The sequence below is a fragment of the Alosa sapidissima genome, chromosome 1 (assembly GCF_018492685.1).
Source record: "Alosa sapidissima isolate fAloSap1 chromosome 1, fAloSap1.pri, whole genome shotgun sequence".
In the NCBI taxonomy this organism is placed as follows: Eukaryota; Metazoa; Chordata; class Actinopteri; order Clupeiformes; family Clupeidae; genus Alosa; species Alosa sapidissima.
In genome coordinates, this window is record NC_055957.1 from 38,606,249 (window position 1) to 38,633,962 (window position 27,714).

At 42.5% G+C, this 27,714-nt stretch overlaps 1 long non-coding RNA gene across 1 annotated transcript in view; it reads right to left on the bottom strand.

Moving 5' to 3' along the window:
• Positions 1-27,714, bottom strand: part of LOC121721920 — an 84,660-nt gene that overhangs the window by 46,823 nt on the left and 10,123 nt on the right. The window contains exon 2 of the long non-coding RNA XR_006034880.1: positions 21,339-21,488. This is a non-coding gene — a long non-coding RNA (uncharacterized LOC121721920). The remainder of the gene's footprint in view (positions 1-21,338; positions 21,489-27,714) is intronic.

Here is a 27,714-nt window from a genome sequence, read left to right on the forward strand (position 1 = left end):
ACCCCAGATCAGACAGGGCTCAGCACCACCCATTACAACACACCACTAAACTCTGCAGCTCTAAAGAACACAAACACAGTGCTCTAATGAGAATTCTACATGAATTACTTTGTATCTCAACGGTGACAAGGGAAGGTTTTTTTAAAGGCTTTTTGTGTGATTATAGTGTCTTTTGAATGTGTGATTAAGGCTAAATGAGGGAGGGGGGGGGGGGAGCTTCATGAGTTGCAATGGTGTAATTACTTTCTGTGAAATAGGCCTGATGTCTGAAAAGGGGCTTATTAATTTACCTTTTGCTGTGATTCATATGTACCCACGATTTGTCTCTATTCACCTTCTTCTTCATCCTGCTCTATAGTACAGAGTAATTAGCTTTTCCTTCATCCAGACAAACACAGCAGCCACCTCTGTAATCCATTACCACCTACAAATGACAGCCGGCCCAACGAACAGGCAGACATTTGATTTCTTTCTTTACTAAATGAATATGTGCAAATGACAAAAGCTGAAGAACGGGAGCAATACACAGAGATACTGCCAATCTACCTTCCCATCTCTAATATACAGTACCAGTATGTAGCTTTTTTCTATATGTTTATATGTTCCAGTTATCTGTCTATACCTCATACGCATACGTAATGTATGTATGTTCCTTTCTATATGTTTATGACCTTGCTGTGGCGCAGCGTGCATCTGTTGTGTCCCCCGCGTACTGTAGCCCTCAGTCTTGAGAAGCGCTGCCCATTAGGTGGGCCTGTTCCAGTGCCACTCCTGCATTCCAGAATATCAATGTGCCACCCGAGACGGCGCTCCAGCCTCCTCCTTTGTCAAATTAGCTTGATTCGGCCTCAGATGGTCAGATTTGATTACATAAACCCTGTCAGCGCGCTGGACTCTCAGGGCTGCTTTTTGTACGCTCGTTGCAATGCTGTCTCACAATTTTATTACGTTCATTTGTGTGGTCCATATCCACATTGTGTCTTCTTCCTTATCAACGAGCTACTCTTTCCTACCTGCTATCTGTCTGTGACTCCCTGTTATTCCATTCTGGTGACTCGAGCTACTCTTTCCTACCTGCTATCTGTCTGTGACTCCCTGTTATTCCATTCTGGTGACTCGAGCTACTCTTTCCTACCTGCGATCTGTCTGTGACTCCCTGTTATTTCATTCTAGTGACTCTCCATCTGTTGGCCTGTCTGTCTCCCGCTCTGTCTCTCCTTCCCTCTTTTTGACAGCCTCTGTTCTTCCCTCTCTGATTTCTGGAGCTACCGCTGAGGGCTGGGGCACACAGCTGCACGGCCGTGAAGACTAGCGGTTGGCGCAACGCAGTAAATCTTCCCCCTCCCGATCCTTCAGGCACGCCGTTACAGCGGGAACCTACAGCTCTGGAAAAACTCCAGCGGCAATTATTATAATAACAAGTGTTTAAGCGAGCAACAGTGTGCAATTAGAGCGCTTAATTACCTGCCTTAATCTAGAGAAAATTGGAGATTGCAGATCTACGGTCATTACTTTCTTATCTTCATAAGGTCAAACATGTCTAAGTATAGGCGTTGAGATGAAGCCGAGGCCTGGAGACTAGAAATATGGCTATGGAATCTTTTTTTTATTTATTTTTTTATCGAGGCCCTTAACATAAATGGTGGCTTGAGCAGATCAGTGGCTACCTCTGGAAGATGGTCGTTCGGAGGGCAATAATTGCGATAGCTGAGGGGGGATATGGTGGTATGGGCAAGACACATATTTATGTTGGACAACTACACTCCCATTCTTGCACACTGGTCATTGTGGATCAACTAATAAGAATAAGAATGAGAATAGTCTATTAAATACATTTAATTAAAAACAGATTCAAATGATATAATAAAGTCAATACAGTAAGACATACATAGGAAAACAAATATGAATGATAAACTGGTAGTAAAAAATAGGGGATGGAATAAAGAATAACATTGGGAAAATATACAATTAAAAATAGTGATAGAAAAGAAACATAAGTAGGCTAAAACAGACTTAAAACAAAACATTCCATGGAAAAATAAATCATGGAAATAAGCTATATTTAAGACAAATAAATGATAAAAATAAAAATGATATGAATCTGCTGTTTAGCTATGTTCTGTGGCTAAACAAAGCCTTTGAAGATGGTAGGTGGGAGAAAACAAAGCCCTCCAGAGTTAAAGCTGGCTCATGTCATTCAGTGAACGCTCTGCTTGGGCTCAAACACATAAACTGCTCCTTCTGTCATGAACACTAGATGCAAACTGAGCGTCTGAGCGACAAAACACACCAACCCAGCATCAGTAAAAAAAAAAAAAAAACATTATTGTCTGGATTCTGACATGAAATAAACAACAAATGTTGCGGAAATACTGGGAAGATGGGAGATAAAAAAAAGAAAAAAAGAAAAATCGAACATTCAATTTTTACACCCTCAATACTTTTTCCCCCTCACTAAACAATATGAGGGCTGTGCCATCTGGCCAATGTGTGTATAATGCCTACATGAAGGCAGGGGAAGATGCGGAGGCACTCCAGGTTCCTTCGCTCCTGTTCCCAGCCTTTCTTCCCAGCCAGCGAGGGGCAAAGCTGCCGGGAAGGAGACGCGGCTCCCTCAACCAGAGAAGAGAGGCGTGGAGGATCCCTGATTACTCTCTCCAACCTGGACGGAGCCTTTGAAGTCAGCTGCACTGCCGTAGTGCTTTTTGGGAGAGGGGAAAGGATGATGGGAGAAAAGAGAAAGACGCGTTGGGGAGGGGGGGGATGTCTTTTCCTTTTCCTCTGTAACTAGTAGGATTAAGCAGGAAGGAGAGAGAGAGAGAGAGAGAGAGAGAGAAGAAAAACGTTTCGGCACAACCCAACTAATCAAATTCAGATTATCAAACATCTGTGTGTATGTGTGTGTGTGTGTGTGTGTGTGTGTGTGTGTGTGTGTGTATGCGTGTATGTGAATAAGAGAAAGACACAGAGCGATAGAGATATCCATCCCCATAAAACTGCCTTTATGAATTATGCAGTCTCCATCTCCAGCATCCAAAACAGATGGATGGATTTGGCTATAAGCTGCAGGATGCCAGAAGAGATTAGGAGTTTGAATACCAAAGCCCGATCCATCCCTCCACCCTCACCCCATTCTTCCATATATATACCCAACAGGTAAAGAGTACCCTTCCTTTCCATACCATGACATCAAAGACACAAATAATACGCTTAAACTGTTTCGCTGCCAAGAGGACGGACTCTCAGCTCCTACAAAGCAACAATGGTCGTGTGTGGTCCCCAAAGCTCATCTTAGGCCACACTGGCCTTTGAAACCCATAACAAGTCTTAAGAAACGTGGGTTTCCAGGTGAACAAAAGACACCAGGCTCAAGCTATCCAAACAGCCCTGGTCTGTCAGCCAGCGTTTGCCAGTAAAACTTGTTTAAAGACAGTAAAGAGGGCTTTTTTTATATTCTATAGTTTTTTTGTTTTTTTTTGCCAGGCGAGAACAGAGAAGAGAGAGAGAGAGAAAAAAAAAACAATTAATCGGACTGAAGGCCAGAGGGGCTCAGCCAAGACAGAACGAGAGGGACCGGGCTCACGCTAATGACCTGGAGCTGGGTGCGCACACTAAAGACGCAGGTCAAGGGTCAAGTCTCAGCCTAAACAGCAGCGGCTTATTTTACTAAACTCCAAGGCAGAGAAGAAGAGAGGAAAGAAGCGACGAGTGTTTGAATTGAGTGTTTAAATGTGGCTATTTCATTTGGGCATTTGTAGGAGGTGCTTTGCGACTAAATGGGGGTGAAAGGGGAGCATTTCTCTTGGGCTGGATTGGATAAATACCCTTGAATGAAGAGCAGGGGAGAGGGGGAGAGATGACGCCACTGCTGGATTAGTGCAGCCCTCTTCACAACTACTCTGCTTAACAGGAGAGCACAGGAATTTATGCAAAACAGATCTCGTACCCAAAAAACACGTACCAAACGCGTGCATAGTAACAGCAAACTCTACACACACACACACACACAGACACACACACACTAACAAAAAACTTTTTTGTATCAAATTAAGGAGGGCATTATGTGCACATGCGTTAACGCATACACACCCACGCACGCATGCACGCACACAGCAGCTGAATCTTCCCTGCACTCATTTCCCAAGGCTAACTACAATGTTTTGAACGAAAATGAAGCCATCACATGACAAGTGGCCGACAGGTGACTGGGTCCCAGTGAAGAGGTGGCCAAGGCCCAGTCGCTCTGAGCACAGGGAGCCGGCAGCAACACCTGGGGGTTTAGTAAGACGCGCAGGCGGCGCGTACCTCTCAGTAAGACGCCCTCTAGCACAAGTACAGGCCTTGGGGAGTCCATGGCATTCAGCTCTGTCGCTACAGGCAAGCACACCTAATTGTCGTGGCCTGGAAAAAGATGAGAGAACCGAGCCCATCAAATCCAGTGCGGCTGCTGAAAGTTACCAACAAGGCAGCGCTGCTGGAGAGTGTGTGGGGTATGGTTGCCGGGCTTCGGAGTCTTCGGAGTAGCCGGTGGACCAGAGCATTAGCCGGGGTCGCTAGCGACCGGAGGTGCCAAAGTGCTGGTGCGGCATAGCAGGGGGCTCTCGCCCTAGGCTGTCACTCATTAGTCATGCTCCGCCAGCTCTTTGCCTAACGCAATTAAGACTATTTGCTCTCCCACAACAGATGCTTATGAGGCCGGCGAAGAAGCAGGTCCAACTAATGTCCCATCACAGTCCGGAGAGAGGGAACGGGGGAGAGAGAGAGAGAGAGAGAGAGGTTCCTGCATTGGGACCAAAAATTGAATTTTGATAATGGAGTACATCCATTTGCCAAGGTTGACAGGGACAGCTACCAATCATGGAGTTAAAGGAAGTAGAGAAGAGAAGAAACAAAAAAAAGACATGATTATAAGAGAAGGAGAAGGAGAGAATAAATATAGAGAGATGGAGAGAGAGAGAGTGTGTCTGACCTCACATGAAAGCAAAGTTTAAGAAAAGTTCACATTAGAGTCTCACTTTGCCCTGATTTCCAGAAGTCCTTTGCTTCAGGTTTTCCCTGAAAAAACACCCAAAGACACCCACACTGAAAAACACAATGAACTATAAATACATTTGCATAGAGTCTTTATATATTTACTGCATATATTGCATATATACTATGTATATATTTAGTACATACACACACACACACACACACACGAAGGCCCGTAGCAGATGAGGCCATGAGTGGAGATTTTTACAGGGTCATACGCTCCTGCTGATATGACAGACAAGCCGCTTAATTACCATCCTGCCCGGCCCAAGTGGCCAGGCTTACTTTGTTCCAAATGTCAACGCATCCCCCTGGGAAACCGCACAACACAAGGAAACAAAAGACAAAACTAAACCAAAGGAAGGGAAGAAAAAAAAAACAGAACAACATGCAAAAATGTTGATGTCGACACTATTATAAAGCGTTGTGGGACTGGGCCGGCCGCTGCTCTAAAGACAACAACATATATCATAGCATTCTGCTTTTGGGCTTTTCAACCAGCACAACATCGCCAGCCCTCGAAAAAGGGGTGCATCTAAGAAGCGGGGCTGGTAGCATATAGGCTGCAAAACAAACGTAATGTGAGGGTAAAGATGGGACAGTGTCAATGTAACACATGCAATTACAAAGGGCTCTGTTCAAGCTGCACCCACAGACAAGGCAAGGCTGCTATACACAGACTTTTGTTTTACCAGATGTACATGTTTATTTGTTTATTTGGCTAAAATGTATTTTTGTGGTTGCTGCATCCTTTGCTTGTATGTTTTTTTTTTTTTTTTTTATAATCGGTTATTATAAGTACTAAAACAAACAAGCTGTTTGCAATTAAACCAGTGAGCCAAGTTTCCTTGAGGCTGTTTGTCGCAAACATGAAGCAGCTGAAGAGTTGGAGAAATCTCTGCGTGTGAAAGCAAAACACACACACACACAAACACACACACACACACAAAGGGCCTGAATGGCTGACTGTCTGTCCTTCAGCCAGGACTACATAAAAGCCTCAAAAGAGAGATCACCTGCCTTTTGCTTTGTTGTTTACTTTCCTCAGTCTCTGTTTCTCTCTCTCTTAATCTAAAACAAAAAACAAAAAAAAACAAAAAAATTGAATTTCCCCTAGGGGATCAATAAAGTATCTATCTATCTATCTATCTATCTATCTATCTATCTATCTTAATCACTCTATAGCAAGGAAAGCACAGCTATAGCAAGGCCATGGCTAGCAATTCTGTATGGCGTTACACAGGAATGCGGGGCCTCTCTCCTCTGCCACTCATGGTGTGATCTGCAAAGAGGCACAGCTGACAGAGAAGCGCTGCCGTCAGGTGAGATGCAAGTGGGAGGCTGTAACTGAAATGAACACATACACATACAACATATACTGTACAATAGAAGGATGAAGGCAGAGAAGAGAAGAAGATGGGATGAGAAGAGAAGAGAAGAGAAGAGAAGAGAAGATGAGAAAATAGAAATGTAGACTGTCCTCACCTGTTGCAAATCATACACCCTGTGATACACTCTGCTCACAAACTCTACCTGTTCCTGCAGAAACAACCAAGCCCTTCTGACAAGATGTGCCAATGGGCACCTGCCAACCACAAACATGATTAATGATAAAACCACATGTAGAGTACATCTGGGCCATGCACCTCAGCCGCTCCAACACACAACCTCAGGGTATTTCAGCGGTTCCCATGGATGAGCCGTGGATGAACAGGATGAGCGTTTGACAGCTATAGACATGCATTGTCTTTTCATTTTTAGTAATGATTTTTGATGTAAATTACTGACTGAAACATGTAACTTCGATAACATGTACATTGATGTTTAATTACAGACTTATGGAAAGGCCTCTGCAGCAAACTGAGTCATGGAAATCGTTTACACACACACACACACACAAACACCAGCACCCAAATATCCCTCTCCACCCACACACCTGATGTAGTGTGGCAGTGTCATAACTGTCATCCACGGATGGCGTCCACTGAACCAGCAGAGAGATGGAGACAGTGACGGGGGGTGGATGAGGAGAGATGATGGGGGGATAGAGAGGGAGGGAGGGAGAGAGAGAGGCAGGGAAAGGGGGTGAAAAGAGGGGGAGAAAGAGAGCACAATCTGGTCTTCTAATACAGATTAATTAACACAGTGTCATGAGAGCACCGTGTGTGCCGAAGTGTGAGGGGGCGAGGTGTGTGTGTGTGTGTGTGTGTGTGTATTTGTGTGTGTGTGTTTGTGTTTGTGTGTCTGTGCATGTGTGTGTTTGTGTGTGTATGTGCATGTGTTTGTGCCAGTATGTGTGTGCATGTATGTGTATGTGTAAATATGTGTGTGTGTGTGTGTGTGTGTGTGTGTGTGTGTGTGTGTGTGTGTGTGTGCCTGTGCATATATCAGTATGTGTTTGTGTGTGACATTCACACATACATACATACACCTCGAGGCTCTGGACGTCACCTTACGGGCTGCCTCTATCGCACAATCCGGCTCAATCCTACACAAACATCTGGTTTCTCCATCACCAGTGCGACACTGCACTGATTATACAGCACAGTACAGTACAGCACACACACACACACACACACACACACACACACATATGCAGTACATATAGGCTTCACAATGCACAGCTCTGTTCTATTAGGTGGGGATGTGACTGAAAATAAATAGCTAAACACTCCAACAACTTAGCCATTAGTGTTGTTTTTTCTATTTGCTTTAGGGTTGTACAATACCAAAAACATATGTTGTGAAATAACCCAAAGGACTATACACGGCAACAACTTAACAATCCCAAGCCGGGCTACGTGAAGGTCGTGTCCGTGGCAGCTGTTTGACATCAGGCTTTAGCGTCCAAGGCACAGCCTTGTTGAACATGTCTGCTCAAAACAGCAGAATGCTGAATCAATGACCACCGATGCAGCATTGAGATGGTGCTTTAACCCTTTGCAGACGGCCCATTCTAATTTCGGTACCCCAGTACCGATGACGTTCAGTCTAATAACTCCGCCATACCCCAACCAATTTTATCACTGAAAACTTCCTCAAAAACGTCACATCATAGGCTTTCTGGCGATATGATTGGTTAAGGGATTTGTGGCGCGAATTTCTTTTACTACGTGAAGGAAAAATCAAGAGTTGACGTCTCCCTCCACTAGAGGAAAAACAGCAGGAAGCACTATGCATCGTTGATCTTGACGTCGTCTAAAGGAGAAACTACTGGATCATGTGAGGTAAAAACAAGTCTTTTTATGTTATTATTACTTGTTATCCATGTTATTACTTCAAAATCGTTTTTAAAAGTTATTTTTGCTGGTAATTACACCTTGTATGCATGGCCGTAACATAATGCGTGTGTGTGTTCACTTCAGCTGATGACAGCTGGTATTTTAGCACACCGTAATCTTTAGTAAACTCATCATTTTCAGTCATTTTTGGGGGGCTACTATATGTCAACCAAGATTACAGACCTACTAAGACTGAAACTTTAACGATTTGTTCTATTTTGAACGATGTTGCTTGCTTGTCATCTGATAGAAAACTAGCTAAGTTAGGTAACGTTAATATCAGGAGAGGCTGCAACATGTCCTTGACGCGTAGTCGCGATAAAGTTCACTCCCGTGCTTCATGACTGCCAACTTTATGTCAAGTCCACCTAATCGGTATTTTATTGTCAAATAAACCTTTCATTCCTTCGTAATATGTATAGCACAATTTACAGTTGTTTGTAGCCAAGTTAGATAGAAATATCTGACATGAATGACAACGTTAATGTTATGTTACCGACGTGAAGACTGTGTTGATCACCGATGGTGTAACGTAAGGATTTTATTCATTGACTGCTGTTTTCATGAATACATGACTGAAGATTTGTTATAAATGTGTCTTAGTATTGTTTAGCTTTTAGGCTGTAAGGTTGGCTGCTACGATTATGAGGTTTTTGGGTGGCTAACTATGATAGGAGCTCATACACCCAAACCTTGTAAGCTGGTATGCTATGTATGGTTTAGCCAAGGCAATAACACTTACTGTAGTGAGCTCTGAGACTAATGTTACCTCTCCAAGCAATATTGGAGTCCTCCAGTGACAATAATACTTTTAGTGAAAAGAGTCATGGTTGGTGGTGATTAAGATTATGTGGAAGTAATGTAAAATAAAACTAAACAATCTATTCACTATCAGACCTGTGATTTGTTATTTTAGATGGAGGGAGAGAAGTACGTGCAACTGGGGTGAAAGCAGCCGACTGCTGATGGCAAATATGACTCCAAGGACCACGATGGCATGGACATGGGACATGGATGGGTAGCTTCTGGATGAAGAAGAAGACAATGATGTGCTACAGGAGGAGATAATCTTCCATCATCCTCAGCTGGGTAAGCATGTTTGTGTGTGTGTGTGCGTCCATCTGGGCGCAAGCACATTTCTGGTTGTGATGAGAGTGTTGCTTATAACAATAATGAGAGGGATTATAGTGATAATAGTTTGGTTAGATTTGTAATTCAATTTCTATATTTCTTATCTGACAATTTCTTTATTTTGAGTTTGGTCAAGTCCCATGTCAGGTAGAAAGCATACACTTTGCCTATCCTTCCAACACAGACAGAACTCCAATAGCATTTACACCCCATCGTCTGCTAGGCTTAGATGGACACACACACGCATGCACACACACACACACACACACACACACACACACACACACACACACAACCATGCCACAGCTGTGACAATGCACACACCACGGATCTGGTGTGAATGTGGCGTTAGTGTATCACCTTATGTGTGGGGCAAATTATATGGATAATTATTAATTGTTTATATATATGTGTGTGAATGTTAGTATGAATTGATGTTTTGTTCACCATATAAGATTTGTTGATCTTTGTTATACTGTTGTCTTGTCATTCTTGTAGTTCTAATAGTTACTGCATGTTTGTAAACATATGTTTATGTTATTTACCTGAAGTTGTTGTTCCTGGTTATTTAATCACATTGTTTAAGACTTTTCTAAATAAAATGATTTATTTCCCCTTTCGTAAACCTAACACATGTGCCAGTGTCTCTATATTCTTGTTTTCATAGTAGAATGAAGCACACGGAGAAGCAGTTACAATCAGCTAGTCTGTCTTTCAGCCTTTATCTGTCCTCCCCACAATTGATTTAGCCTCTTCAGAGTACAGTAAGACATCCCATATTGAGCTTGTTTTGATGGTAAAACAGCTTATTTTTTTACATGACCATTATATCTGTATTTTTAGGTCAGATGCCAAACCGGGAAATGAAAACATTCTACTCTTTAAAAATTCTACTTGTTACTGTTATGAGTAAATTAATCATAACTTCTGAACCAAAGGTGATAAATTGATTCAGTTTTTTTTCACTGAGGAGAACACAACACTGGCTATCCTTTGCACACTATATCTACAACAGACATTAGGTGAAAATAAAGATTCATCTTGACAAATTGATATTTTCAAGTTTTTTGATGTTGAATTTTGAAGGTTTTGTTTAAAAACATGAGGGTTTGTGTGTGTTACCCTCAAACTTATTAACTATGATATGTACCATTTTAAAGGGCTAGTTCTCCTGATTACAATGGTGGGTATATCTTATCTCTGTCATGTAGCATGGCCACACAATAAGCCTTTTTGTCTCACAAGGGCATCAAGTATGAAAAAACGGAATGTTTCGTGCCGTCTGCAAAGGTCTAATAAATTTATCATAACTTTTGAACAAAAGGTGACACATTGATTCTGTTTTTATCACTGAGTAGAGGACAAAATTGTGAATCTCCCATACACTCTATGTTTTTCTCTATCTACAATAGAAATTGGGAGAAAAATTAGATTAATCTTGACAAACTGATATTTTTGTGTTTTTTGGGGTTGAATTTTAAAGATATTTTTTAAAAATTATGTATGTTCTCCTCAAACTTATTAATTATATTTTATACCATTTGAAAGGGCTATTTCTCCTGATTAGAGTGGTGGGTATATTGTATCTTTGTCATGTAGCATAATCATACAATAAGTCTTTTTGTGCCATAAGGCCATCGAGTATGAAAAAATGGAATGTTCGGCACAGTCTGCAAAGGGTTAATCAATTCCTGGAAGACTGGAGGTTGGCCCAAATAACGGCAACCACTGACTGTGATCAGATGGAGAATTTTGCACCTCACATTTTCGGATAATTATTTGTATGCATTCATTATAAACAGAATATGACTGATTTGCATGAGCACAAAAGTGTTGTATTTTGATTGAATCTCTTGCTAAATAATAGTAATGATGTAATTTTGTGTAATACAAGGGGAAAAAAAAGATTTTACGTGCAATACATGCTTGTGTGACCATGGCAACTAGAGGGAAAAATAAAATGTTGCACACTGTACTTTTTTTTTAGAACAAGTATAAGTATAAGTATAAGTATAAGTATATATACTCTTTTGATCCCGTGAGGGAAATTTGGTCTCTGCATTTATCCCAATCCGTGAATTAGTGAAACACACACAGCACACAGTGTACACACAGTGAGGTGAAGCACACACTAATCCCGGTGCAGTGAGCTGCCTGCAACAACAGCGGCACTCGGGGAGCAGTGAGGGGTTAGGTGCCTTGCTCAAGGGCACTTCAGCCGTGCCTACTGGTCGGGGTTCGAACCAGCAACCCTCCAGTTACAAGTCCAAAGTGCTAACCAGTAGGCCACGGCTGTCCCCCAAGAACAATGGCCGGAGTTCAAAATTGGCTCTAACCAAATGGCCGTTGGTAAACGTGAAAAGCACATTCATTTTGGAAAATCCATGCAATGACACATGGGAAATGGTGTCCTCCAGCTGCACTTTATAAGACCAGGAAGACTGCCATTCAACTGTGACGAAGGCAGTATATACCCATATGTGCCACGTATCATTGAAGAGCTGGGGGAGGGTGGGAGGGAGGGAGGGAGGGAGAGAGGGACAGAGCACAGGAGAGAGATAGAGAGAAGAAGAGTGAGGAACCAGAGAGTAAAGAGAGCTTTTCATGTCCTCCACCAAATATTTTGTGAGTCCCCCTCTCCATCCCTGCCTCGTGCTGCCTCTCTCATTAGGAGGATGGGAAACTCCAGGGTTGGATCGATGTTTTCATTTTTCAAGTGCTAGCATCCATTAGACAGACGAAATTCATCCATCAAGCAAATTCCTTTCTGGTTAGGCCCATCACTTTAACAAGTACCCAGCTCAATATGCAGGATGTATCACACTCCATTTCAATACCTTTTATTATTTCTTTCAAGTCTCTCTCTCTTTCTCTCTCTCTCTCTTTCCCTCTTTCTCGCACTTTCTCTATCATCGTTCCTCCTCACACGGAGGATCACCAGATTTAACCATAAACAACACTATATCCCAAACAGCTTCCATGACGGTTGCGATTTAATTTAGTTTGGCATAAATCTTAACTTCCTTTAATTTCTTAATCACGGCTCAAATGAAGTTGGCGTGATTACCCCCCTACACTCAGGAAGCACAATATATAACACTGTGATTTGCGGTATTTGCGCTGTATTTAATAAGGCCCTGAGTATTCCCCCCTGACAAAAAGGCTGAAGTGATGGCGGCGGTGGGAAGCTGCATTCCTGCCGTAAGTGCTCATAAAGCTATGGGGGAAAAAAACACACATAAATTACAGTTTCCAGAAATTTCATCGGAGCCATTAGGGCTCGGAGCTTCCTCCGCTCACCCTCGCCGGCCGGCCGCCCGCTGCCTAATCCAAACAAACTGGAGGAGGGACAGCTCCATTTCATGTCCTCCAGGTACGTAACATACACACTAACCCTGCTCAGCCTAGCACAGAGCAGCACAATGCTGTACAGTACAACACACACACACACACACACTCACAAAAACAAACATAAGCCCCTTTCAGCAAACAAAACCAAACAAAAAGAAAGTAAAAAAAAAAAAAAAAAAAAAAAAAAAAAACAGTACAGAACATTTGATGCATGTTTCCAATTTGGAAAAGCCCTTAATGCCATTCTATCCTTCTGCCCTAGAAAGGCGCAACAAAATATTTATAGTCTGATTAAAATCATCGTTAATCAATTATGTCTACATTTCCAGGTCAACAAATACAAGCACAATAAGCGATGAATTAATTCCGGACGGAGGGGAAGGTTAGAGGCGGCACTGGCGTAACACCTGGTGGTAATTGCTCTGAGTGTGTTTGTGATCGGCTGGATATGCGGGTCATTAAAAAACAATAATCTGAGAGGCGCTCTCCTGTGGCTCTGCTGTCAGCAGGCAAACGGCCTCTCTAACCCCCCCTCAACCCCCTATCCACCCCCCCGGTCCTCCTGGACTCCCCCCGTCCCGCAGTGGTACCAATTCAGAGGAGTCTCTAAGAGGTTAGCAGGGTCCGGTCACACTGGACACAAAGCCTGAGCCCGGAGGAATGTTGAACCGCCTCCAAACAACGTCCGGGAGAGAAGGGAAGAGAGCAGGACAGAAAAAAGAGAGAAATAAGAGAGAGGGGGGGGGGGGGGGGGGGGGTTGGAGGCAGCCACCAGCTTGTATGAATGGCTGCATCAGCGACCCAAAAAAAGAGAAGAAGAATAATAGGCTCACCTAAACTAAAGTAACGAGTCAACTTCACCTCTCGGTGAACCTCTGGCTGTCTTGCTATGGGGCCAATGCAGTTCATGTTTATACCTCCCTTTTTTATTTACTGCACCCTTCATAAAATATGAATAGCGAACAAGATACCCTTCACTATTTCAAGAGAATAAAACACACACACACACACACAAATGCACATGCATACACACCAACTCACACAAGCGCACAGGAGGAGGTCTGAAATATCTTACACATGTTTGGCACATGGGTGAACCAGGGCAAGGCGAAACCTCTAACCTAGAGGGGAAACAATTATAGGAAAACATCAAAGTACCCCTCTGCCCTTTGTCCTCAATAATGCACGGGGAACAAAACAATTGCGTTCATTATGAGCCCTCATCAAATATAAATATAGCAACATCCGACGTATACACCGCCGCACGTAGCCCTTGCAATTCCTTGCAACTTGCATCAACCAAGTTAATTAGCAACAGCTCGAGTCAAACACAATATCAAAGACACCTGCAGAAATAAATAATAAAAAAAACATTCAGGCATTTAGTACCTTTTTTTCCAAGTCCAATAAATATTATAGGGCGCTTGTCATCCAGGCCGTTGAGTTGAGTCCAAGTCCATGACTAACTAGGACTCCACCTCATGAGGAGCCTCAGCGAGTGGACGAGCCGGTGTGTGTCTGAGTGTGTGCCTTTCAGAGTCGGGCGGCATGGTTATAACAGGTCGAGTTGGTTGACTGGGTCACATGGTCTCCTCAGACACCTACCCTGATGTACCCCCCCGCCCCTCCCCTCCCCTCGCACAAACACTTGGCACACTAGGCCAATACACGCAGATCAGGAGTAAATAGTGAAATGAACGTAAGCATTTACGTTTGCACGCACGCGCACAAAAGGCCAGTGGGAGGCTGATGAGTCAATCTGCCAAAAAGGGATAAAAAAGAATAGTAATAGTCCATATCGATAAATAGAATCAATATAGTCCACATTGATAAATAGAATAGCAATAGCCCACATCGATAAATAGAATAGATATAGCCCACATCAATAAATAGAATAGTAATAGCCCACATCGATAAATAGAATAGATATAGCCCACATCAATAAATAGAATAGTAATAGCCCACATCGATAAATTGAATAGATATAGCCCACATCAATAAATAGAATAGTAATAGCTCACATCGATAAATTGAATAGTAATAGCCCAAAAGATAAATCAATGCCTGCAGAAAGGTCTGTAAAAGACATATGACAAAAGTGTTACAAACATACAGAAAAACACTTCCAGACCATCAATGTTAATTAAGAACAGCATGGAAACGCTAAACAACAGTTAATGTTTGGAGACAAACAAACAAAGCAACCCCACAGCCTCCATAACACAGATGGGAGGTTGCAAACATAGAACAGGGCAAAAGACTACTCGTCCATGTACATATGGCTGTATGTATGGAAGGTGCGTGCACACACGTACGCGTGCATGTGTGTGTTGGTGCTACAGCTGGAAATCATTATAAGAACCTGTGTTGGTTCCTGGATGTGTGTTTATTTAACCAACTGAAACCAATTAACACACATGAGTGGCACTCTCCACGTCCTGCTCCCATACCACCACCACCACCACACCCCCCCCAAACACACACACACACACACACACATCCCAGCCATCCACAGGCCAGAGCTGTGAGACATGCACTGAGCCGTCACATCAGCATGACATCATGTGTGTTCCGCTGCATAGATCATTTCCCGCAGTTGCAGGAAGTATGTGCCTGAACGTACAACGTGTGTGTGTGTGTGTGTGTGTGTGTGTGTGTGTGTGTGTGTGTGTGTGTGTGTGTGTGTGTGTGTGTGTAAATCCAATCATAGGATGAGCAGCAAAAGGACACACGGGGCAGATTCAAGCAGCTGCTGAAACATCCAGACCAAGGTACACATACTAAAATACTTACACATTAACACACACACACACACACACACACACACACAGGCTGCAGGCTACATACATAGCTGCTTAGCTAGAAAAATACATTTCTCATAACCCAGTTTTTGCTCTGTCTCTTACGCTGTTGCCTAATGTTAATGACAATCCACATTAACTTCAACTACTTGTTATATGAAGCTGGCAAAGTTTCTATAGAACTCCGTGCCACTAGTGTACTCTTAACTAAAAAAATCAAATCACAAAATGTCTCTGCCAAGCAAATAATGTGTCAGGTATCAGTGTACACATGTACATAGGGACATTCTTCAAACACACACTGTATGTGAAAATCATGACTGATATGTTGGCTGACCGTTAGCAACTCAGCCCTGTTTTGAAGTGCTCACATATCAAGCTTGTCAGACTAACACCGATTCTCACAGCCCAGAGTGCATGTTATTAAAGGCTCCATTTCACTGGAATTGGCAAACAGTGTGATGGTAACTGGTAACTTTGATGCCACTTATTAGTGTATTCCAGTAACTCTTTCCCCAAACCAAATTTTCACGCTTGCACACACAGGTACGCACATGCACGTACATGTGCGCACACACATACACACACATACGCACTCGTGAACACACACCTCGCAGCACTGTTTCATCACTACCACAAGATGCAGTTGGGTTGTTCAACAAAATGTCCCATCTTCCCTCTTCATTTTCACACCCAACAGAACTAAGAAAGCTCGCACCATCTCTGCCTTCCATCTTTGGTCACAAAGTTACAATTACAGGAAACCATACGCTTCCATCTAACACAATGTATCCATCCAACTCGTCCCCCTCCCACCTCACCCATTCCATACGCACACACACACACACACACACACACACACACACACACACACACACACACACACACACACACTGTTGGAAAACCATGTTCTATGGCTGTAAATGTGTTGCTGGCGCTTTTTTTTTTCTTCCTGCCATGACACCACATGGCTGGCATCCCACACTCCACTAAAGCACCTATGTGAAGTAAAGTATTTTTAAATGTTGACATAATGGCACCCTCAAGGGCCTGGCCATGGGAGGTAGGCATGAATTTTTCATCGAGGTTCATGAGGAAAGGTAATTTACCGCTCTCTGGCTAGAGGAGAGAGAGAAAGAAAGAGAGAGAGAGAGAAACAATGAGACTACATACAGAATTAATTTACCCTCTCAAAAAATAAACTCTGTTAAGTCATACACTTAAATCCTTGATTATAAGTCTGTTTCAGGTTGTGTGTGTGTGTGTGTGTGTGTGTGTGTGTGTGTGTGTGTGTGTGTGTGTGTGAATACGCCCTCCTGTGTGTATTTAATCTCCTTTGAAGTTTTCCATACCATATCTTTCCATAGATTTTAGAAAGGTTTGCCATGGGTTGAAATTGAAAAAAAAATAAAATAAAAGGCTTGTAATCAGTAAAAGGTTGGGTGTCAGGGAGAGAGAGACGGAGAGAGAGAGGTCGGGGTGGGGGGGGGGGTACCGTAGCCAACAGCAGAGGGGCACCACAAGGGCCAACATTTCCATTATAATCACAATCACCACCACATTCTGAAAGCATTGCATCAGCCGTCCAGGGAGGCAGGACGGGACAAGCGGACGTTGCTCATGGCGGAATCACGAGTGTCTTAGCAAGTGTGTGCGAGCAAAGCGGAGGAGGCAGGGATGGGATGTGTTATCGTCTACGAGGAAGGGTCACTCATGCTTAATAACACACTACACTCTGGATCCCATAGCCCCAGCACACATGCACACACTTCCCAGCTGTCTTCCATTACAGTTGGTATGTCTCTGTCGTGTGTTCCCTCTGTGTCTTCCACCACCGGGATGCTCAAAAACAAACGGTAAACATAGTTCACCTTTGACCCCCGGCGAAGAAGAGCCACACACTCCAGAACGTGTAGCGTTCGGTGGCGGCACTCGCACAGGCTTGTGAATATGGAACACACATCGGACTGAAATTCACAGAGCTGCCAGGCAGTAACATCAATGGGCATGTGCATTCAAGTCAATGAGCTTTGACTGGTGTTTGCTGTAGCGAGAGAGTGAGTATGAAAGCAACAGAGAGAGAGAGAAAGAAAGAGAGAGAGAGAGAGAGAGAGAGAGAGAGAGAGAGAAGAAAGAGAGGGACTTGGTACGTTCAGCATGACTGAAGATGAGAGTGAAAAGTTACACGCCATCCTAAGCCCAGTATGGCGTTAGCAGAGGATCCCTGCAGCATGGATCACACACTGCATTTAACAACTTGGTGCATTTGCCTACAACCACCATGAAAAGAACAGCTACAAAATCCAAATAAGCCAGGCCGCTCGTCGCCACTCAGTGGAATAATCAGCAGCCAACTGTACCAGACGGCACACATATCTCATTCTGATCTAAAATGCTAAAAACCTGGCAGCCATCACTCGTGTAAAAGACCAGAATAAAACTGGTCAGAAAAAAAAATATCTAAACAGTTCAAATGAAATCGATGATTCTGGCATGGGTCAAAAGTAATTGCTGGTGAATAATCGGCAAGCCTGACACAAATTGTAGTTCAAGATGGTTCAAGAACACAAACGGAATGGGTCCACATGTAATCATGTCTCTCATCTTCATGTTTGTCTGTCAAATAGCACAGAGTGAAAGCCATTAAAGGCGCAGCAGCCCCCCAGCCCCAATTCACTTACATTTGCCTCCAGCCCCATGGTATCATAAAGATGGAGCAAGCTGCACACTACCTTATCAACGTCACCACGGTAACAAATGATAGCCCTCTTCATTAGGGCCGTGGCTCGGAACGCACCCGTTCCCTAAATCCCCCCCCCCCCCCCCCCCTCCATCCAATCCGCAAGGGCTGTCAAAGGGGTCCCAGGGAAAAAATCATTGCATCTTTTCAGCAAACAAATGATACTTCAGGGCTCTAAAATGTCCCTATCAATCACCCGTCAGCTAATGTGAAATAATAAAATCTGATTTTTTTTTCTTTCGTTTTTTTTCCTGAGCGTGCGTGTGTGTGTGTGTGTGTTGGGAGGGTGGTGGGGGTGGTGTAGAGTCCTGAGAGCAAAGCAAGAGGGAGAAATGGATTACTTGCAAGTGCACTCCGAATGAATCCATCCTTTTCCCACAGAACCCCCCGCCCCACCTTCCCTGAGCCCGCAATATCCCCTACAGCCCATCTCTAACCCCTCTCCCAGACATTCATCTGAATTAGGAGGGGTGTTTCATAAAGATAATGCCTGCGCAGAAAACTGTCACACGTCCCACGCTTCTTACAAATGACACGTCTCACCTCACTACTCAACATTTGGAGAGAGACAAAGAGCACAAAAAAGCAACGAAGAAAAAGATAACATCCAGCTAAAACAGTTTTAGACGAGTGGCGGGTTTTTGGGACAGGCAACGTGTGGTTGCTTGCTACCCGTCATAGTGAAGAATGCATAGTGCGTAGTGATTCTGAGCTTGTTATAGGTTCCCTCCTACACACACACAAATGCCCCCTACAAAAGAGAAATCAAATAAAAAAGAAATAAAACAGTCACAGACATAATTCTACTGATACATCGCCTGTAAATGCAGAATTATTTGGCTGAAAGAGGGATTTTTCACAACTGTTCTTAAATCCAGGAAGCAGATAAGTAATGTTAGGCATGGGGGAGAGAATGCATGTAATCATGTAAAAAAATGGGAGCTATTTTCTCAGTCAAATAATAGGTTGTGTGTTTACTCTCTCACACACACACTCACTTTTTCTCTCTTTTTCATCTGTGAAGGTTTCTTTTGCCACATACTCTACCTGCCCTGCCTTGTATAAGCCTACACTGCCATGTTTAAACAAAAAGCCCATTTAGGATGATCCAGGAATCTTTCAGCAACTTCTATCTCCTGTCTCAGTTTTCAGCACAATTACAGAACATGTAGATACCTCGACTCCATTTCCCTCAGCTACGATGTATGGACTGCTATGTGAGCCCTGTGTGTGTGTGTGTGTGTGTGTGTGTGTGTGTGTGTGTGAGAGAGAGAGAGAGAGTGTGTGTGCATGTGTGTCTGTGTTTTTTCCCCTTTTCTGATAGATGGTACAGTATGGCATACCATGTCACATTTTGTTCATATAATTGCAGGGCATTGTTCAGGTGTATGGCCACCTGACCAGCTATTTCAGACACTTCCTCAGAATTTGGCCATAGTAGGATCACATAAGCCTTTTCCCTATTTCAACAGTTTATTGACAATTTGTTGAATAGATCTTCCCAAACTTGATGGTGAAACATGTGTAGTCTACTGGTTTATGTTGAAGTCCATGTGACAAAATACAACAGACTAGCTGAAATACACCTACACAGATAGTTGAAAGAAATCCTTTACAGGCTAGCCTACATTTTAGACTTTACACTGCATCAATTAAAATTTGGTAATACTGTAAATTTACAAATTAATCTGTAGCCTGGGCATCAACAAAACATTTTAAGTTCACCCCAAAATGACGCTATCAAAATGTAATGACATGTATATGCAACATGTACAACTTGGCTAATTCGCTAATTGATGGTATGTTAGTATATAATCAGAAATCATTCTTAATTCTACATAATTTCATGTATTCAGTCTGTGGGCAATTATGGAAAGGACACTGTGAATGTGCGCCAAAAGTAGTGAATGCGTTAGGGTACGACCGTATTGGACAGATTTCAAAGCATTTTCTTTAAAAAAAAAAAAAAAGAAAGAAAGAAAATCTCAAATCTGATACCGGGCACGCGGAGTCCAACTGAAGCACCGCATTATAAATCTATGTAATCTGTGAGCGAGAGAACAAGTGAACCGGTTGTTGGCGCTCTGTCCTCCTTATCAAAGACGAGAACGCCACTGCTTTGTAGCCTCTGAAATCGTGTTCAGGCACATTTATTTCAAATATACCGAAGCTGAAAATGATTAGACATTCTCTCGGGGGGCACAGATTCCTATCTTCATCCAGAAGGGACAGTTTTATGGTACCATCAACGGCCATGCCAAAGCAAAACAAAACGAGGCACAGTCATCCGGACATCGCGTTTACAGCCAGCAAAAGCTTTGTACAGTTACGCGATTTCGTGACGCTCGTTTCTTTAAAGCAACACAATGCACAGTTGAAATGACTGAATGTTGGATGTTCTTACTACTTTTAACTTTAGAGTACACAAATGTGCATATCGTTCAAACCCACATGCCATTTCATCATAAATTGTTTCAATCCGTTTAGATTCTAACCTCGAGTAAGGTGGCATGCAAGTTAGTGAATTACGAATCTTCTAAATCCAACAGTTAGGAATAGGATTTGATTGAGTTTTGCACAACCTCATATTTATGTAGGCAATTAAACGCAACATAAAACTGACGGAGTCCGAGGAGGGAAGAGAAAGTAGCTTTCTGTAAGTAATTGTTTGTATGTCTTTGCATATGCTCTAATACTTTGTAGTATTGCGTGTGCAAATAAATTGTGTAGGTATTATTGCATTACTACAATATCTTCTAAAATACCATAGTTGATTACACAGCGCAGTATTTAGAGTAATAGATCACGCGTTAATGATAATAAAGCCAGTGAAAAGTAGACCATAATTTCAAACGGATTTAAAATATAAATCTAGTATATTCCATACAGCCCAAAAATTATAGCCTCATTTGAATTAATTGTGTTTTATCGCTGTTGGTGAATAGCAAATCTTTACTCAAGGCAATCTATCCCAGCCACAGCTAAAACATTAAAACACCTTACCTGCTGAAGCACCGCTTAGCATCCTATTGTCCCGAGACGATGGTAAAACTTCGCCAAACGATGCTCCAACTTCTAGGGAATGCTTTGCTGTTTCTTAATGAAAGAGTCGAACTGCAAAACAATTCTCCCTCAATTGCGCTCCGACTCCAGCTAGAGAGAAAGAGAAACAGAGAGAGACGATAGTCCCATACACTCTAACATCGAGCCAATGTGACAGTGATGTTGACAAGCAATTTTGGAGCAGAAGCTTGCCTTTGACGATGTCCGCGGACAGAGGACAGTGCAGTGAAAGCCGAAAATCCCAAGCGAAGGGTCTCAAAGTGACAAGCACACATGTGTAACTGCCAAGGACCCTACCAACCACAAGCGAGCTCAAACACGGGGAGATCGCGTTACGGCACGGTCCGCGCACAGACATGCAGTCTACAAACAGAAAAAACAGTTCCGCGTGGCTAAATTAACGTCAACGAACATTTCTTGACGATGTATGGTCACGAAAGGTGATGTTGGTTTTCAGTGCACGAACTGGTCCGGAATATTTATTTATACAATCAGACTGCGAGCAAGAGGCTCAGAGAATCTCCCCCTTTGCAGTATCGGATGTAGAGAGCCAGTGTTTTCCCCCGCTGCGCCCAATCACTGTGTCTATCACAATGCTTTATCTGAAATAATTTAAGGGTTATCGATGTCTTGGTACGCTTAATAAGTACGGGAAAAAAGTCTGTTGGTTTTAGATTATAAAATAAATTGAATAATTCAGGACTATAGCCTAGTCCTAATTCTATGTATGATGAACACATAGCCTACCAGCTGCACTATCGATAAGCTATAGGCTTCAATGCTGCAGTTTATTTACTGCTGATGGTAATAGACCGTAATACATAGCTAACATCTGTTGTTATTTAGTCTTAATAACAACAAGAGCAGTGATAAGCATACTAACCGGTAATATGACTTCAGATTAAGGCAATGAATGTATCTTCAGGACAACGTGAGTGCTCCTTGAAATTGTATGGTGTAGAATACAGTATATGATATGAATACAATATAAATATTGTTGTGTATTTCATATCTACATATGACCACGGGAATATGACCAAAGCAATATTCTTGCTATAATATTTGGTTAAAATATTGGAAGTAAGTATGATCAAGCAAAAAGAGTGAACAGAATTTATTTGCACCGTCTGCATGTATGATCAAACATGATTTACTATTAACATAATAAAAAAGAAGAATATGAACTAGAAATACTGAAGCAGATTATGTGTGAAGATGATTGAAAGAGTAAATAAGTTGTTGCAAGCTCATCCTAAGTGTTATTCTTCAGACGTGAATATTATGGATTCACATATTGAGGTTGGTGTCTGACTGTAACAGCTACCGACGGAAAACTTAAAGTTTCCAGGTGTACATAAAAAAGTACAGATCCTGGGAATCTCTCAAACACAAAGGGAATGCAGTGGGATGCCTTTGACCCTGTTACTTTCTACAACAATGACCCCAATTTTAACAAGCTTCATTTCCCCTTGCCCCAAAGCTTGACCTTCAATTGCACACTTGTAGCTACATGTGAAAGGGGCAGAAGAGCTCTTCAGGAGGACACTCGGTGCTGTGGGCACCCTGTTGGAGAGCACCACACCAAGTCACACCAATCACTTCTTGTTGCTATGGAAGATTTCTAAAATCATGCATTGTGGGACGAAAGACGGATTTTAGCGTGAAAATGCATACATTCATGCATGTGTGTGTGTGTGTGTGAGCGTGAGCATGTGTGTGTGTGTGTGTGTGTGTGTGTGTGTGCAACTATGTTCAGTTATAGAAACTATTTAAGGGCAGTACTATAAGAAATGCAAGATCTATCCATACTCTAAGCCTTGATTTCTTTTTAGTTGAAATAATAGTAATTATAAAAAATCCAATGTATTTTTAATTGCCACTGTTGACGGCCTACAGAGTGAAAGTACATGGAAATAGCATGACAGCAGAATCCAGGGCATTCAGACTTAGCCCAGCACAGTGCCTTTGGGAATGTGGCAGACTAGTTAGTTTCACACAGCAGGGGACTTCATCTAAACAGTCTCTGGGTAAGAGATCACAGAGTTAAATGTTTGATTCAAATGTTTTATTTATTTATACCAATGTTGGATTAAAAAGAAAACCTCATTAGAGTGAAAATAAGAAGGTTCTAAGTCTGGTACATTTATTTTAAAGTAATGAGAGGTTTGTGTTGGCTCTGATATTAGTGCTAGAACAAAGACTGCTACCACCCTGTTTGTCAAGAACTATGAACTAAGGCCTATACTGTATCATGACTTGGTTCAATTTCATATTGCAGTACATTCATTATGGTCTCAATTATTGCAATAATGTTGCTATTTGCACACCTATCAAGTAGTTCTATTTTGTGACCTTATTAGACTTGCATATACTGTACATTTGCCAAGTTTGTTGTGAAGTTGATGTGCAGTGAATGTGTATGAATGAGCATTCATGAGACAGAGTTACAAATGAGTGATTCAACGAGGGTAAAGGTAGCAACCACATCTGTTTGAGATAGCTGTTATTACCATTCCACTACAGTTGGACCAGGGAGCACAATGATTTGATAAAGCTACGACTCAAACAGCATGCCAAGAAGCCACCATTTCACCTAGAAATAGCATCAGCAGTTTGAACTCACTTAGGGTGTGGCAGAGAGAAGTAGCTCTACAAACAGGTCTAACGACTCTAAGGCAGTTAAATCCAAAATGCGGAGATTATATCTGTAAAATAACACATTTAATGTTGGTTACTGTTGGACTGTTTTGTAACAAACAGACTTGATGCCGTCTGTATAGCAGAAATGAATGAACTTGTGTAATGTCAAGTCTGTTCAACACTACCACGTTACCACCTCAGACGTGCATTTATTTCTGCCATGTTGTCAATTATCCTTCAATTATCCTTTACTAATGTGATGACCTTAACAACCAGTGTGATCTGTCCTGCCATACCACTCCCAGAATTATTACAAGGTCCATAAATGCTTCCACTGACATTATTATCACCACCACTGAAATTACAGGACTGCTCCACTACTGTATGTCCTGATATTACCAATAGTGCTCTTCTAAAGACTACCTCACCTCAGCTGAAAGTATATCTGTACAGTAGAATAACTATGGAAACATCATTATACAATATCATACAGAGGCTTTTAATCATTCTAAAATTAAATGTGTATTACAGTATATAAACAGACCTCTGTTTCCTAGGAGTCTGCCCGGATTACAACACATTTTAAGTGGTGAATTACCAGTAATGGGTACAATTGTGCGTAGTAATATTGTAGGGATAACATTGCTTGGCAAACATCAACACAGTCCTGTCCAGCTTGGCCCCCTGAGCTCCTTTTCCATAACAGAAGTGGACACTTAAGACATTCAAACTATGGAAATCAAACCATGATGTTCTCTCCGGTCGGGGATAGAGAAGGCGGAAGTCTACATGAAATGAGAAAGCAATGGATGCGATCAAGCCTGATAAAGTGGTGTGGACGTGTACAAATACACACCAATAGACAAATACACCACTCAGGTACGAGGAGAAAATAACCATAACTCTCTCTCTCTCTCTCTCTCTCTCTCTCTCTCTCTCTCTCTCTCTCTCTCTCTCTCTCTCTCTCTCTCTCTCTCTCTCTCTCTCTCTCTCTCACACTCCACTCTGTGTAACCTCACCCTCACTCCAAACCCCTCCTCTGTCTCTAATGCTCAGTGCTCTCAGAAGGAGGAACTTTTGAATGCAGATGAATGTGTCCTGTCTAAGCAGGGATGGTGGTGGTGTGGTAATGGTGGCAGGGTGATAGCTAAGACAAGTTGGCACCGACACTGACATACCAAGAGGTCCAGAGTGGAATTGTTCTCCTCCACCCCCCACTACCCCCCCCCCCCCTCTCTGCTGTTTAGTGGGCCCCCGTGGCCTGTCTGGGAGATGGACATGGACTGGACAGGACTCCCTGGGCTGCCCTCTGGGAGCTGAGTAGACTTGCTATGACAATCCGAGAGATAGATGGATAGAAACAGGCAAGAGAAAGAGGGGGAGAGAAAGATGGAGAGATAGAGGAGGGTAGGAGGGAGGAGAGGGGGAGAACTCTCCATGCATGACTAAGCGCTGTGTCTGTCCTGTTCGCACCACTCACTTCTTGTGACTAGCTTCTCCTCACGTCCCTCAGCACACACACTGTGTGTATCAGCACAAGGTGTGTGACGGGCAGCCCTGTGTTGGAGCGTTAGCGTCCCTTGGAGTGTGTACACACTGTTGCTGAGAATACAGCTGGCTGGCTGCGACAGCAGGGCACTTTTTCTAGGAGCCTTCTTAACCCTATGTCATTTAAAAGATGTACCTTAAGATTTAGCTTAAGGTTTCAATGTGATTCATTTGTTAAGGTATACTGTCTTTATACACTTTTTTTTGTTTTAAACAAAAAAAAAAAAAAAACTTGTCTTACACTTTTTAAAATGGGTCTGGACCAACCTTAGCATAATTCAGTTGTGATATTAAACAACATTTTAGAGTCGAAAAATATGTGTGGCGACTGTGGTGTGTAACCAAAACATAAGCTGCGCCACATGCTTTACCAGATAAAGCATCCATCTTTAATGCCTTGCCCATACAAACGTATGCAGTAATTACTACAACTGTTCTTATTCAGTTATTTTTCATTTATATTCATGGTCTTGTTGATGTTTCTTTTTCCACTCATTTTTCTAATAATGATGATTGATGAAATCTGACCCAAGCCCATCATAGTCATCTCGCCGGCGTGCACTGTACAAACACAGATTCAGCTTTAAGGTCCGAGTCCATTTAAGGCATGCGTACTGAGGTTTATCTTTAGAGAACACTTCAGAGATGGTTTTGGAAAAACACTGATAGAAAACTAAACATCTTCAGTAAAGTAAACCTTTAGATGCTGTTCCTGGGATACTCACCCCAGGCCTTTACATTTGGACATCGTTCCCTTGCCATATTGGTGTGCGTACACACACACACACACACACACACACACTGTAAACCAAGGATAATTTACGTCCGAAATATACTTGAAATATTGTAGCTGCTAAACAATAATATTACACTATATTTTATAGAATGATGGCGATTTGATTATGGAATATGGAATTTTTCTCAAAAGTGCACTTGGACCTTGTTAATTCTCTGATGACAAAATGGATGCACGATAAATGCACACTTGAATATATTCCCTATATATTTACAACTGATAAAGCAGCGTCTTCATCACATATGTAATGTGTGAAATTATAGACCTACTGGAACACTGGAATGCAGTGAACCTGCAGCAACCTCTTCACTCAAATTCACACACACACACACACACACACACACACACACACACACACACACACACACACACACACACACACACACATATACTGAGAGCAGCATCTTTCACATGAGTGGTGAGATGTTAGGACAAGTCAATGTCATTGGTCTGTGTGTGTGACGCTGTGTGTGTGTGTGTGTGTGTGTGTGTGTGTGTATGTGTGTGTGTGTGTGGAAGCTTTTCAGCTCTCCTCGAGCGGCCAGGTCCCCCTCTAACACACAGCAACTAGGGCAGACAAGTGGAAACCAGGAGTGCAGTCAGTCAGGCTAATAACACGAGATCTCACACTTGCCTGGATATGTGTGTGTTTTTGTGTGTGTGTGTGTGTGTGTGTGTGTGTGTGTGTGTGTGTGTGTGTGTGTGTGTGTGTGAGTGTGTGAGTGCGTGCGTGCTTGCATCACATACAAACACAGAAAAGTGATAGCATCATTTAGATATGTGGAAACTGTTGGTACCACACACACACACAGACACAGACACATACACACACAAACAAACACATGGTTTGAGTAAAGATTAAATCACATCATATTCAAAGATCTAACACCTACTATAAAGCGATACATACTGTATAGTGTATGCCGATATGCACACACGCGCAGACCCATGCGGTGATTCTGCTTTCAACATGACACGTAAAGGGTACCTCATGAATGAATTCATACGGCAACATTACCAAGCGCAGGACTGGCAGTGGTAATCTATGAATACAGTACATGCACTTCATTCCCTCAGTCGCTCTGGCCACATCACACCATATTACACAGCTGACCTCATCTCAGAAGGAACGCACACGGCGTCACCACCACACTCTTCACCTTCAGCTCCCAGGGCCTGAGAGGACCATATATCATGATTAGGGCACTTCTTAGCCATGTCTCTCTGTCTGTCGTTAAGGCTTTCCCTCTATCTTTTCCCATGCATGCTCTTTCTTTCTTTCTTTCTTTCATTCCTCCATTTTAATTTCGGCATTCACTGCTTATTTTTCTT